This window comes from Trachypithecus francoisi, unplaced genomic scaffold (genome assembly GCF_009764315.1).
Source record: "Trachypithecus francoisi isolate TF-2019V2 unplaced genomic scaffold, Tfra_2.0 Contig00608, whole genome shotgun sequence".
NCBI classification, from domain to species: Eukaryota; Metazoa; Chordata; class Mammalia; order Primates; family Cercopithecidae; genus Trachypithecus; species Trachypithecus francoisi.
The window spans coordinates 25,362-40,619 of record NW_022680765.1 but is presented as its reverse complement, the minus strand read 5'-3'; the positions used below and the strand labels follow the sequence as shown (position 1 = coordinate 40,619).

Below are 15,258 nucleotides of genomic sequence, written 5' to 3'. Positions count from 1 at the left end.
GAAAGCCCTATGGCCTCTCCCATCCTCAGCTTTCACCACACGCCAGCAAGTGCCAGAAGAGGTGATGAGATACAAGGTTTAAAATATCAACTCGAAGGAGAGAAAAACCACAAGAACAAAGCAGCCCATCCCCGCAACCTGTGTGGGAGGGGCCGCCTTCCTTGCTGAGAGTGAGGACAGCAGCCCAGCATTGAGCTGCGGGAGCCACGGCAAGATGACAAAGCCACCTCCACCTAAAAAACCACCAGGACCACAGTTGGGGTGGGAAAGAATTTCCAGATCCAGCCGCCGTGGGCCTCCACCTGCACCCCACAGCAAATTCACAGTGCCACGAGAGGCTTGGAACTCAAGAGAAAACTCAGCAAAATGGCACCAACTAAAAATTCCCAGAAGAGGAATTCAAGTGACACAAGAAACTCTCAATGGGCCTAAACAAAGAAACTGAGCTGGGCTGCTCTGCCCTGATCAGCTGGGCATGCCACAGGCATGGGCGTGCAGGAGTGGCGCTCCTGCTCTGCACCTGCAGCCAGGGGAGGACTCACTGAGGAAGCGATTCGGAAATAGGACTGAGAAGTAGCCTCGCTTCCAGAAATCCATCCGAGAAAAAAAAAAGGGCACAGGCAAGGAGCCCAGAGGCACTCCCAGCAGTGTCACCCATGCCAGGGACACTGAAGCTCCAGAGCGGCTCAGCAACAGAACACGCCAGCACCTTGGGGAGGCAGGCAAAGGCCCCACAGACAGGTGCCACCCACCCCTGCGCCAGCATCACCTGCGAGAGACAAAGAAATGGACAACATCCATTCCCCCGTGGCCCAGGGTGCGTGGACAGAGACTGCGGGCAAAGCTCCACTGGTGGCATCGAGAGCAGAGCATGTGTTCAGCGGATTCACCCACCAGCTCACAACAGGAAACAGCCCCTTGCTGTCACCTACTTGGAAGTTTCCATACTTCTAGGAATCACCTTGATTTTTCTTTTTTTTTTTTTTTTGAGACAGAGTCTCACTCTCTTGCCCAGGCTGGAGCGCAGTGGCACGATCTCGGCTCGCTGCAACCTCTGCCTCCCACGTTCAAGTGATTCTCCTGTCTCAGCCTCCTGAGTAGCTGGGACTACGGGTGCCTACGACTAGGCCTGGCTAATTTTTAGTATTTTTAGTAGAGACAGTGTTTCGCCATGTTGACCAGGCTGGAATCACCTTTTTACTTCGATTTTTTACTATCTCCTGCAGAAAGTCCCCCGCCCTGAGGGCCCTTTCCTCCCTGGGAGGCTGGGTGAGAGCTGAAGACCTGAAGACATGCCTAACTACTCACCATGCACACGGGGCTTTCCGAAGGAGCCTCACTCTCATACACCGCATCTTGGCTCCCTCAAAACAGGCAATGCCTCTCCCCACCTCTGCACAGAGGAGGGTGCAGGGCAATCCACAAGGGGTGACCACAGAAAACCCCCTTTCCTGATGCCAAAGTGCGGGTTCTCACCACCTCCTCCACTCTCCCTCACCCGGACCCCAAAAAGAGCATTGTCAAGGATCCAAGCCCAAGGCCACTAGCAAAGCACCTGCCACGCCCAGGAGAGCTCAGCAAGGAGCCAGAGCTCCGCCGGTGGCTTTCCTGACCCCTTGGAAGGGCTCTCCAGGCTCAGCTTCGCCGCCAGTGAGGGAGGGAGCCAGTGGCAAAGGCTGATGGGTCCCAGGTTTCCTCTCCAACCTTCCAGTTCCATGGCCCTCCACACTCTTTACCTCTGTGGAAGACCCCAAAGAGCTTTTAGATCAACTGATACGTACTACACAGGAAATGAAAACTGAGACATTTTCAAATATTTAATTCATTAAAAAACAATAAACCCATTACTATTAACATACATTACTTTTATTTTTAAAATAACTACTTTCCAAAACAAAATAATGAATGAGGAGAGTGTGCCACTCTGTGCGCTGCACAGGCCTCTCCTGTTCAGCTCCTAAGGAGAGTGCTGGGTCTCCACGTCCACTCACGCCCACACTCTGCCGAGACCTGTGTTCGGGCAGAAGGACGTGCAAACACCCAGCCTCACTCAGATAAACAGCTAGAAAAGGGAGGAGTATACTCAGCCTTTTAAGAGATTTGCGTCACTTCCTGGCCTTTTGGCTAAGAATACGTGGAGATGTTTGTGGATATTCTTCTTGGATACTACACCACAATTCACAAAGTGGTGGCTGCTTAAAGCTTAGTTGCAATGTGAAATCTGATTCATAACAATAAATTTTCATACACCGTGACACTAAACACCATCAATCTACCCGCACTAGTGGTTCTTTTGCCCTCACGTGATTTTCTAGGTCATACACTGGTCACCCGGAAGACAGCGGTTCACTGAATTATGTGAAGCTTCCAAATGTTGACAAATTCCATTCTATAGAATCAACAGATCAGTTCATTGATATCACTATGTATCTCCTCAAAAATGACTTTTGGCCTCTAATCCCAGTACTTTGGGAACCCGAGGCAGGCGAATCACTTGAGATCAGGAGTTCGAGACCAATCTGACCAATATGGTGAAACCACGTCTCTACTAAAAATACTAAAATCAGCCAGGTGTGGTGGTGTGGGCCTGTGATCCCAGCTACTGGGGAGGCTGAGGCAGGAGAATCGCTTGAACCTGGGAGGTGGAGGTTGCAGTGAGCTGAGATCGTGTCACTGCACTCCAGCTTGGGTGACAGAATGAGACTCCGTTTCAAAAATAGAAAAAGAAAAAGAAAGACTTTTGGCTGGGTGCAGTAGCTCACGCCTGTAATCCCACCACTTTGGGAAGTCAAAGGGGGAGGAATGCTTGAGCCAGCAGTTCGAGACCAGCCTGGGTAACACAGGGAGACCTTGTCTCTATTTCTATTATATAAATAATATAAACAAAAAAGAATCTAAACATATGTCTTTTATTGGGAAGGTATCAAGCTCACAGTGACGAATAAAGTTTTTCAAAATTCCAATTTTCACTTGAAGGTTTCGGTTTTATCATTGGTATAAATATGAGCAGCTGTTTTCCTTAAAGTAACAAGCTCATTCCAATCATTTTCAAGAAAAATATTGGCCAAATAGCTAAGTCTGCATAACAGCAGTTTGCCTGTCAGTCAGACGCTCCATGAGGACAGCAGGCAACAGTCACGAGCGTGTCTCCCTGAGGCGGCTTGCGGCCAGAACTGACTGCTGTTCTGTATACCTCCACTTCATCCTACAAAGTGTTAATAACATCATTTTTAACAAACGCTCAGAAGCGAGACTCGTTTCTTTCCTCTCTCTCTTCCTGTGGGTGAGTGCTGTGAAGATATGATTATTGCCCTGGCACTGCTTGGTGTCATGGGCTCAAGTCGTGCTCAGATGCCAGCAGTTCCACCCACCATGGCTTGTGCACCATCAACACAAATGGGAAAACGTGTTCTGGAACCAATCACGAGATTCACACAGGTGCTCCACACTCTGACTACGTCAGTGCCATTTGTGCTTTATGGTCAAGCAATGGGGTAAAAGAACATCATCTGTAGACTGGGCGCAGTGGCTCAGGCCTGTAATCCCAGCATCCTGGGAGGTCGAGGTGGGTGGTCAGGAGTTCCGGAGGTCAGGAGTTCCAGACCGGCCTGGGCAACACAGTGAAACCTCGTCTTCACTAAAATACAAAAATGAGCCAGGCATGGTGGCACATGCCTGTAATCACAGCTACTTGGGAGGCTGAGGCAGGAGAACTGCTTAAGCCAGGAGATGGAGGTTGCAGCGAGCGGAGATCACTCCACTGCACTCCAGCCTGGGCAACAGAGGGATACTCCGTCTCAAAAAAAAAGAATATCATCTGTGATGAGAAGCCGGGGACACAGGCCAAGTGGCAGGTCCAGGTTGTCTGTAGACTCATCCACTGTAAGGCAAAAACACAATTCAGCAGCAGACACGTCAACTCCCTCTTTGTGCTTGCAGTCACATCTTGAATCCAGCAAGTTTCGACTGCATTGTGGACTGTGGCAGCACAGGGTGGCCAAGCCTGAGGCTGTGCTGCAGCCAGGGGCTTTGTCTCCCAGCTACTGTGTGGCCTCTCCAGCATCTACAATGCAGCTTCTAAGAGCTTCAGTGACTCTTTAATTTATCGTCTGAAAAGCTGTAACAAACAACATTGGATCTCAAAGAGCTAATTATATTTATTTTTAAAATGTTCCTTTTTAAGTGTAAACTATTCCATGTAAATTAAAAAATTCCTTTTATCTTTTATTTATTTATTTTTTGTTGAGACAGGCTCTCACTCTGTCACCCAGGCTGGAGGACAGTGGCAAGATCTCTGCTCACTGCAGCTCTGATTTCCAAGGCTCAGGTAATCCTCCTACCTCAACCTCCTCAAGCAGCTAGGACTACAGAGATGCAGCATCACGCCCGGCTGATTTTTGCATGTTTGTAGAGACAGGGTGTCACTGTGCTGTAGAGACAGGGTGTCACTGTGCTGCCCAGGTTGCTCTCGCACTCCTCGCTCAAACGATCCATCCACCTTGGCCTCCAAAGTGCTGGAATTACAGGTGTGATCCTGAACTTACTTACCATATTCTCATGTGGGCATAAGGAAAACTTCAGGATTTCTTTTTTTTTTTTTTTTTTTTTTTTGAGACGGAGTCTTGCTCTGTCGCCCGGGCTGGAGTGCAGTGGCCGGATCTCAGCTCACTGCAAGCTCCGCCTCCCGGGTTTACGCCATTCTCCTGCCTCAGCCTCCGAGTAGCTGGGACTACAGGCGCCAGCCACCTCACCCGGCTAGCTTTTTGTATTTTTTTAGTAGAGACAGGGTTTCACCGTGTTAGCCAGGGTGGTCTCAAACTCCTGACCTCGTGATCCGCCCGTCTCGGCCTCCCAAAGTGCTGGGATTACAGGCTTGAGCCACTGCGCCGGCCAAACTTCAGGATTTCAAAATAATGATTCAGTTGAAGGGAAAATTACAGAGGCTATAGCAGGTATAAATGAGGAGAAAGTAAGAGCTCAGTAGAAATATTGGACATTTACTAATCTCTAAAAATGCATCTATTGGTTGGCGTGGTGGCTCATGCCTAAAATCCCAGCACTTTGAGAAGCCGAGGTGGGTGGATCACTTGAGGTCAGGAGTTCGAGACCAGCCTGGCCAACGTGGTGAAATTCCGTTTCCACTAAAAATACAAAAAGTAGCTGGACATGGTGGCGTGTGCCTGTAATTCCAGCCACTCAGGAGGCTGCGGCAGAATTGTTTGAACCCGGGAGGTGGAGGCTGTGTGAGCAGAGATCATTCTACTGCACTCCAGCCTGGGTGACAGAGCAAGACGCTGTCTCATTAAAAAAAAAAAAAAAAAAAAAAAAAAAAAAAAAAGCATATATTTATACCAAAAACTTAAGACCCTAGAAAAGACCAAAAGCACACAGATTCTATTCTACAGCATGTGGTCACTGAAAAACTCCACCATACACTCACAGAGAACGAGAGCAAAAAGACAAATAACATCTTAGTATTACAAAAAAAACTGCCCTGATTTCAAGAATTTGGTGGCCACACACAGAATGCAAACCACTACTGTAAAGAGCAGGTGCTGGACGGACCTCCCAGCAGCCAGAAGAGATCCTGCAAGATCTCAGGAGTCATCAGCTTCCCAAAAGGACCTAAAATCTGAAGGAAGGGGGAAAGGGGAAGAGAACCCTGAAGACAAAGGAAGCAGGCAGGAGAATGTGCATCCTGACTTGCCGCCAGCACCAGGCTAATGTACCCAGACGGACTCCAAGACCCTCTAAGAACTGCCCCAGGCAGAGGGGCCTTCTGGGAGTCACCAAAGGAGCTGAAACACACACACCTGCAGACAGACAGCACCTCTCAGCTGCGCTCTGCAGAGAAGGCGCTCCTGGCCAAGTGTGTGGAGTGGCCACAGCAGCCCTTCGTGGGGACCCCAGCACATACAAACCTGGGAAGCTCCTTGCATAGCCGGTCAAACACCTCCTTGCTGCTTGGAGCTGCACAGCGCAGCCCTGCTCAGATTGTTCCCATCAAAAGCCCTCCTCTCCGGCTCAGTACACATTAACATCCCTAGCAATCACACTGACTCACAGCTAGCGAGTCAGAGCCCCTAGCTGTAGACTGTTTCTGCCTGCCAGCATCTCTGCACAGGTGTTCTAGAGACAGGCATGGCACACCGCAGAGAGTCGTGGTCTTCCCCACTTGCTGGGGTGGCCCAGAGCTCAGCTCCTTCCTCTCATTCCTCCCCACAAGTCTCTCAAGTCACATGTGTTCTGTCCCTCCCTAGCGTGGCCCTCAACTCCCCCTCGCCTTGTGCTTCCACTCCAGCATACCTGCCTGCAAAGCCCTCTCCCCACTATCTTGGGCTCCTCCCTGCCCACACAAAAGAGACAAGCAGGTAAAAATATTAGAGGGAAGCCCTTCTTACCAGATTAAGATGGAAAACATAAAATATAAATAGGGACAGGATGGACTTGGTAATAATTTGCAGCTTCCATACAAAAACAGTATCAACAGACTGGAGAGAAACTGAAGAATGTTTGCAAAACATACAACAAGGAATAGTCTCCACACACATGGCTTTTAAAAATCCATGTTAAAAAGATGCACCAGTCTGGCCAGCACAGGGAAAACCATTTCTATCAAAAAATACAAGAATTAACCGGGTGTGGTGGCGGGCACCTGTAATCCCAGCTACTTGGGAGGTTGAGGCAGGAGAATCGCTTGAATCCGGGAGGCAGAGGTTGCAGTGAGCTGAGATAGCACCACTGCACTCCAGCCTGGGTGACAGAGTGACATTCTGTCTCAAAAAAAAGATGCAAAACATACAAGAAAAAATAGTTAAAGGACACAAAGTACCTCAAAAAAGAAACACAAATGGTCATGAACACAGGAGACATCTGCCTCCATAGGAATAAAACAGAAATTCACAAGTTTGTTTTTGGAGCATCAAAACACTCTCAGGCAGGCAAGAGCATTGGGAAAGGCAAATTCCTGGCCCCCAGGACAGATCCCCAGCCCTCTGAAAACATGCACGCCCTTGAACACACACTGCCCCTGGCGCTCAGCTTAAAAGACATAAATGGACAAGTGGGGAAAGCTGTGTGGAAAAGAGGGGCTACAACAGTGAACCTCAGAAACTCCCAAGTGGCCCAGTCCAGGCCGTGTCTGTCCACACCACAGTGACTTCAGGCCACACCCAGCAGATCCAAATGCCCAGCAGAGGAGGGGAGCGCCCGGCAGTCACAACCCACTCACCCCCTGGGCCAGCTACCTCCTAAGGACCTGTTTCCAACTGTGCACTTACAATGTGCTCCTTGGCCAAGCATCCAAGGCTGCTGAGGGAGGCAGTGACAAGGCAAAGGCATCCACCATAAGCCCCCATGTATTCACGCTGCAATTCTGCACACACCATTGCTTGTGTCTATAAGGTCTTACCAAGGGTTTCCGCCAGCCTGCTTCTCCAATAACAACCTCTTCTCATCTTCGGAAAACTGTAAGTCCAGTTCAAAGGAGTTCGAGTCCAGATCGTGGATGTACTGCTCTATGTTGCTGCCTGACCTCTGGGGCAGGCCCACGTCCGAGGCTGACAAGGAGTGTGAGGAGGAGGATGAGGACACCTGCATGCAGCCAAACTGGCTCAGGAGATTGTCATACTGCAGAGAAGAAGGAAAAGTGAGAACCGTACCTTCACTTGCCTCTACAGTCCTAAAACCCCAGCCCCTCCTGGCACTGCCGCTGTCAGGCCCTGGGAGCTCACACACAGCAAGGCACAAGGCGACAGGGTGGGCAGCCCTGATTCTCCTCCGTGGGACACCTGGCCACAGAACCGAGGCCTCACTGGATCCTGCCTGGTCGGGCTCCTCTTCCCATGGGAATCAGGGCCAGAGAGGGGCGAAGCCTCAGATTTCCTCTCCAGGAAGAGGGGACCTGGGTCCTTACCCTGCAGGCCCCGTGAATGCCAGTGCTGACCCCGGAGGTGGGGGCTGGGATGCCTGCTGGGAAGAGAGGGTGCCCAAGGAGGCTTGGCGGCAGATCCATCGCACGGGCTGGCAGGCAGGGCCTCCACGCAAGACCTCGTTGGGCCCCAGGGGTCTTAAGGGTCTGAGTCTGTAACAGACGCTACATATTGTGATTTGACTAAACACATTCAACTGTTTAAAAGACATTCCTTTTAATCTCAGCAAAGATAAACTGAACTTACTATAGACAACGCTACCTGTTTCTCTGGGAAAAATGACAAACTAGTGTCGACAGTGGAAACTCACTCACTCATAAACGTGCCAAGCAGACAGAGCCTGCGCACTAACATGCTCCTGGGGCTGCCAAGGCCAGAGAACCCCTGGGTGGGGGCAGCCACATCCCCAGCTGCAGGCCCCACATCTGAGCTCTGCTGAGGCCAACAACAAGTGGAAAGAAAAGGTGCCACCAGCAATGGCACCATCAGCAATGGCTGGGATAAGAGTACAACATGCTCTTCCACGTCCTCTGTGCCTTCAGACGCAGGCCCTGGCTGCTGCCCCACACAACCCTCCACACATGCAGCGTCCCCCATGTGCTCGCACTCTTACAGCTGCACAACAGCCCCACCCCACAGCCCTGAAGCCTCTCACCCAGCTGGGCTGGAGCAAGGTGCTCGTCAATGGGCAGGGTAAAAACACCCAACACTGCCGGCCCCTCCATGCCAACCCCTCCACAGGGCGTGGGCCTGCCCAGCCTGCTTGTCTCCAACACTGTCCAATGGCAACACCGCCCCAGCACTTGCAGGACCTCAGGAGAGCAGGAGCCAATGAAGCACCTGCTCTCCTCCTGCCTTGACCCAAGGGCGGGTACCATGGCCAACCCCCCTGCTGAAGGGGACGCCCAGTGCCCATTCCCCATGAAGGAGGGGTTGCAGCCCCACAGGGAGGGAAGAGGTACAGCCCTGAAGGCTCCTTCCATGCTTGACGCCGTTTGCCAAGACTCACTCACTGTCCCCATATGAGATCTGACCTGGGAGCTCCCTGCCTGGACCCACTCCAAGGCTTTCAAACCACACAGCTGTTCAGAGCTAAGGATGGCCATCTAACAGTCGGCTGCCAACACATGGAGCCACACTTCACAGACGGCAACAGAACCCACGTATCAAGCAGCCCTAGCTCTCAGTAGGCCCAGGCCCAGAGGCCTGCACAGGTACGCAACGTGTGCAAGCACACCCACCCCCACACTAAGAGAAGCTCTCCAGGCACTGAGACTGCAGACAACTAAAGCCTGTGCTGCTCCTTCAGAGCCCAGCTACCGCCTTGGGAGGAACGGAGGACAGAGCCCATGGGATAATGGCCACCAGCTAGTCCCAAGCACAACCTCTGCAGCAACAGCAGGCCCAGGAGGGAGAGCACTGCAGTCCGGTGGCACTCGCCAGCCGTGACCAAAGACCCTGTAGGAGGAGCTGGGTGGCACAGAGGATGGGGGCGAGGGCCTTGGGGGGCACAGAGGGTGGAGGTGAGGGCCTCAGCGGGGGGCTAGGCCTCGGGGCTCCCAGCCCTCTGCATATATGAAAGCTACAAGTGGCCACTTCAGGCAGCACAGACTGCCCCCCAGGCCTGGCTCCCCTAGACTTTGGGCTCAAAGGATGTCGGGAGGATGAGGAGTGTTACGGGGCATTGGGAAACTTCATCTCCAGGAGGGGACACTAGCAGAAGTTTAGCTGTGGATGACTTTTAGAAAAAATCTAGAATTCCCAGCTAGGTGCAATAACTCATGCCTAAGACCCCAGCAGTTTTGGAGGCCGAGGTGGGTAGATCACTTGAGGTCAGGAGATTGACACCAGCATGGCTAACGTGGCGAAACCCTGTCTCTACTAAAAATAGAAACATTAGCCAGGCATGGTGGCACACACCTGCAGTTCCCACTACTTGGGAGGGTGAGACAGGAGAATCGCTTGAACCCAGAGCGGCAGAGGTGGCAGTGAGCCGAGATCGCGCCACTACACTCCAGCCTGAGTGACAGACCGAGACCCTGTCTCAAAACAAATAAATAAAATCTAGACTTCCTCATTCATGGCAAGTGGAACTCTGTACATGGTGCCAGTTAGAATAAGCCCCAGTAACAGAAGTCAAACCAGAAAAATGGATCTCATGATAACAACACTTAAGTATGAGGGGGTCATGGTGGAGGTGGCAAGAGGAACTCAGAGGAAACAAGGCTGAAAGTGGGCAACATGCCTGCCTCTCACAACACTCTCGGTCCCTTGGGCACATGGTCCATATTCTCTACAAGAAGCTTAAAGAGCAAAGTGTGCTGAAGACCCCATGGCTGTGATCAAGTTGGGAGACCAGCAGCCTCAGAGCCTACTCAGCACTGAAGCAGACGGTGCCAGTGTCCCTGCCAGCACCACGTCCCAAAAGTTCAAGCACGTGACACTCGGGGGTTTCTGTGGAAAGACAGGCAGTGTTCTGGAACATCTTGGACACACAGCTATACAAGCATCAAGCCAAGCGCAGATGCGACAGGCCGGGCAGGAGGCCCCGTACCTGGGACCCCAGGGCCAGTGCCAGGGTGCTCAGCATCCGGTTCTAGCAGCACCGCACCCTCTGGGTGGAAACTCACCACACTGCCCACAGCCGTGGAAATGAGGAAAAAACGACCCACCCGACAAGTCACTTGCCACTGCCTCATGGCAGCAAAGACTACAGCCACCAACAGGCCTGCCGCCGTGGCACACACACCCTCCCCTTTCGCCTGCAAATCACACATGGGTCTGGCGCACAGGCATGAAGCCCAGTGCACGGAGGACCCAGTGCCACCCACCTCACCCGCCATCCTGGCCAGCTTACATTGCCATAGCAGTCCTCGTCGTCTTCCGACATGGCTGGCAGGTAAGCGGTGAGCTTCGGAGGCGTCTGCTGGTGCAGGTTCTCCCACGTGACAGACTCGAAGAATGGGTGTGCTTTAAGAGGTTCGTACCCTTCCATTTCCTCACAGCCTAACCGCTTTGTGGCATCTAAAACCTTAAGTAACAATCAAGACTAGTCACTGCCAGGGTGAAAACGTGATTCTGACCAAAGAAACCCAAATCTGGTGGCCAAGCGCGGTGGCTCACGCCTAGAATCCCAGCACTTTGGGAGGCTGAGGCAGGCGGATCACCTGAGGTCAGGACGAGTTTGAGATCAGCCTAGTCAACATGGTGACAACCCGTCTCTACTAAAAACATAAAAATCAGGTGGGTGTAGTGGCACGCACCTATACCGCTCGGGAGGCTGAGGCAGGAGAATCGCTGGGACCCGGGAGGCAGAATTTGCAGTGAGCTAAGATCGTACCGTTGCACTCCCGCCTGTGTGACAAGAGCAAAACTCCATCTCCAAAAAAAATAAATTTGTCTCATCTCATTATATGGCTCTTTCTTTTTTTTTGAGACAGAGTCTTGCTCTGTTTCCCAGGCTGGAGTGCAGTGGCGTAATCTCGGCTCACTGCAGGCTCTGCCTCCCGGATTTGCGCCATTCTCCTGCCTTAGCCTCCCGAGTAGCTGGGACTACAGACGCCCGCCACCATGCCCCGCTAATTTTTCGTATTTTTAGTAGAGACGGGGTTTCACTCTGTTGGACAGGATGGTCTTGATCTCCTGACCTTGTGATCTGACTGCCTCAGCCTCCCAAAGTGCTGGGATTACAGGCGTGAGCCACCGCGCCTGGCCTATAATTCAATTTCCAAGTGCCTGACTCTTGACAGGAAACTACTGTAGCAGGAATAATAAAAGGAACTAATATTAAAAAAAAAAAAAAAGGAAATGACTGTACCATTTAGCATTTGCTCATCAACGCTGCACAGCATGTTAAGTTACTGGTGCTGGAGCGTCCGGGGTTATGACAGCACAGGTGGCTGCAGACCCTAGTTCGTGACATCTGTACATTTCAGCTTTAGAGTCAGCTACATGAAAATTTTAAAGACCAGCCCAGGTAAAACAGAGAAGAGAGGTTAGTCTGGGAAAGGTACATCAGTTTATATTCTAGAAACAGAAGTGTCCTGACATTCCTGTGCTTTTGGCCCTGGACATCCCTCCTTACCACGACTCTGGGAGTGGGGTCAGTCCTGCCCCTGCAGGTGGCCCCAGGATCGCTAGGCTCCACAGCCACTGGCTTCTCCCAACCTGTCTCACCTCTTTCCCCTGGGCTGGGGTGTGGGATTGATCAGTCCCTGGAGGAGACAGCTCTGCAGCCTTCGAGGGTCCCAGCAACACCCACTCCACAACCGCGGGAGTGTGCTGGTCCCAGTGATGATTCGCTGTCTTTGTTAATTACTCAATTTTTGTTTTAGGATTTTTAACTATATACTGTAAAATAATCCTTGTTGTTGTTCATTGTATTTTGAGACTGAGATTCCTTTCCACCTGTGCGAGAAAAGGGGCCGAGCCTTGAGAGGCAGCGCAGGATCCCAGGGCCTGCCTCCCCATCCAGTTGCTCTGTGGGGGATGGAAGGAACAGCAGGGGAACAGTACCCAGTACTCTCCAGTAGATACTGAGAAGTGAAAATAAGTACTCAAAAGGTTTGGGTTTTTGTTCTCTTTTTTTTTTTTTTTTGAGACAGTCTTGCTTTGTCGCCCAGGCTGGAGTGCAGGGGCGTGATCTCAACTCACTACAACCTCTGCCTCCTGGGTTCAAGCGATTCTCCTGCCTCAGCCTCCCGAGTAGCTGGGATCACAGGCGCCTGCCGCCACGACCGGCTAATTTTTATATTTTTAGTAGAGACGAGGTTTCACCATATTGGCCAGGCTAGTTTCAAACTCCTGACCTCAGGTGATCCGCCTGCCTCAGCCCCCCAAAGTGTTGGGGTTACAGGCGTGAGCCACTGCACCTGGCGACATAAGATGTAATTATCTATGCTCACTATTAACCCTAAAAACACCATTTTTTGTGAACACAGGAACCTCCAGGAAAGCCACTCAGAGAGCAGTTTCAGAGGACTCAGGGTGTCCCAGATCCCCTTTCCAAAAGGAAATTCACAATATTTACCAAAAGTTTCTCCACGAGGTCTCTTGCCTTAGGGAAGAATTTTTCTGGAAAGTCATATTCCAACTTAATGATCTTCTGAAATATAAGATACTCGTTTCTGTAAAAATTAAAAAAAAAAAGTCATCCTAGGCAGGGTCCCAGAAGCCTCCACAGGCAGGGACGAGCGCCCCGGCCTCGCAGCGCTGCAAACACACCCCGGCCCTGCATGCCAAGAGCCCCCACCTGGGCACGGCACCAAGTGCTGCCCTCCCCCACCCACCTCGCTGCTGGGAGGGGCTGCCAGCCGGTGGGGTGCACCCCAACAGGCTCCAAGGCCCAGGAAACGCTGCCTCCTTACCCAGCTCGGAATGGTGGGAGTCCTGCCACAAGCTGGTATATTATGCATCCAAGAGCCCAAAGGTCTGAACTTTAAGGTAAGGGGAAAACAAAGAAAAAAAGACATGTGTAAAATATAAGTGACAAGGCCAGCTCATTTTCCACTCTGTCCACACGGCCCCAGTTTCAGCTCTAATGCAATTCTGTCCTTTAAGACCAGTGAGGTGTGAGGGTGGGGAACCCGCCCTCTGGAGAAGCCTCCCAGCGGCCTGGGCCCTGAGGGTCTGCACGCGGCAGGCACCAGCGGTCGCTCAGCTGTCCCCAAAGCTTCGCCATTTCCAACAGGGCTTACTAACGTCCACACACACCTGTCATCCTGAAGCAGAGCAGAGCTCACTCCTGGCACCACGTGGCTACAGACCAGGCAGGGGGCAGGATGGGACAGAATGGGGCTGACCCTGTTCCAGTAAGACAACCAAGAAAGCTGAAGGAAGCACCCTCCCGTCAGTGCCGGTGGAGGGCTTGCCAGGGGCAGGAAAGTGCAGCACAGGCGAAATGAATGACCGTAACATTCACACCTGACTTTCTTTAGTGTTTAGTTAAAATGGGGAGCAACAAAGGAAAGCAGGCAGCAGAGCCTCCACCTTTCAGTGTGGAAGCAGCAGAGAGAAGAGGGGTGCTGGGGGCAGAGCTGTGCTTGGACCTTCACGAGGTCCTCTCCAGAGCATGGAATTCAAGCAGAAAGGGATTGTGGGGGAGTTTTTCACCTCTGTGAATTATCGAATGTTTTATCAGAAACACTTACTTTAGAATTTATATTTTTTAAATACAATACAAAAATAAAACGGGAAGCCAGTACTACACTTCTGGAAAGCATGTGTACCAAGGGTGTATCAAATAAACCTTCACTTAGACCAAGTCATGCCACTTCCTGAAATTCAAACCAAGGAATTCAGGGCGGCCCCTCACTCAGTCCAGCAGACCCTGTCTCGCCCACTGAGGGACACCCCCACCCCAACCCCAGGCAAAGAGACCTCCTCTGCCCATGCAGGTTGGGTGGCGGGTCAGACACACGCCAGTGTGTGAATGAATGGAAACCTTTCAACGCACGACAGCAGAGACAGGTCCATGAACCACAATCTTCACGCGGCAGAAAACCACACACTGATAAAGACACCCACCAGTCATTCAAATGACAGGGGGAAGCGCCCATTATATAATCACATAGGGCTCAAAACCGCCTGCCCAATGTGACTCGAATGGCATAAAAGCCACTTAAACAACTATAAAATGCATAGAAAAAATGGACTGAAAAGAAATACGTATGCCCAATTATTATCTGTGACTATAAGTGGGTTTGGAGACTTATTTTCTAAGAACTCTTCATAATGAATTTTTCTTTTTCTTTCTTTTTATTTATTTATTTATTTATTTATTTTTTATTTTTTGAGATGGAGTCTTGCTCTGTTACCCAGGCTGGAGTACAGTGGCATGATCTCGGCTCACTGCAAGCTCCGCCTCCTGCGTTTACGCCATTCTCCTGCCTCAGCTTCCCGAGTAGCTGGGACTACAGGCGCCCGCCACCTCGCCCGGCTAGTTTTTTGTATTTTTAGTAGAGATGGGGTTTCACCGTGTTAGCCAGGATGGTCTCGATCTCCTAACCTTGTGATCCGCCCGCCTCGGTCTCCCACTGCTGGGATTACAGACTTGAGCCACCGCACCCAGCCATTTTTTTGTTTTTGAGACACGGTCTTACTTTGTCACCTAGGCTGGAATGCAGTGGCGCAATCTCAGCTCACTGCCACCTCTGCCTCTGCCTCAGGCTCCTGAGTACCAGGGACTACAGGCGCTCACCACCAGGCCCAGCTAATTTTTGTTATTTTTAGTAGAGAGAGGGTCTCGCCATGTTGGCCATGCTGGTCTCGAACTCCTGGCCTCAAGCGATGTGTCATCCTCAATCTCCCAAAGTAATGGGATTACAGA

General features: G+C 51.4%; 1 pseudogene across 1 annotated transcript in view; it reads right to left on the bottom strand.

Annotated features, from left to right (window-relative positions):
• LOC117087055 overlaps nucleotides 1–15,258 on the bottom strand; it is a 43,319-nt pseudogene that overhangs the window by 4,520 nt on the left and 23,541 nt on the right. Inside the window, exons 7-10 of the transcript XR_004438657.1 lie at nucleotides 13,298–13,366; nucleotides 12,961–13,057; nucleotides 10,789–10,962; nucleotides 7,412–7,629 (exon numbers count right to left, since the gene is read on the bottom strand). The product of XR_004438657.1 is annotated as a 3-phosphoinositide-dependent protein kinase 1-like (transcript). The remainder of the gene's footprint in view (nucleotides 1–7,411; nucleotides 7,630–10,788; nucleotides 10,963–12,960; nucleotides 13,058–13,297; nucleotides 13,367–15,258) is intronic.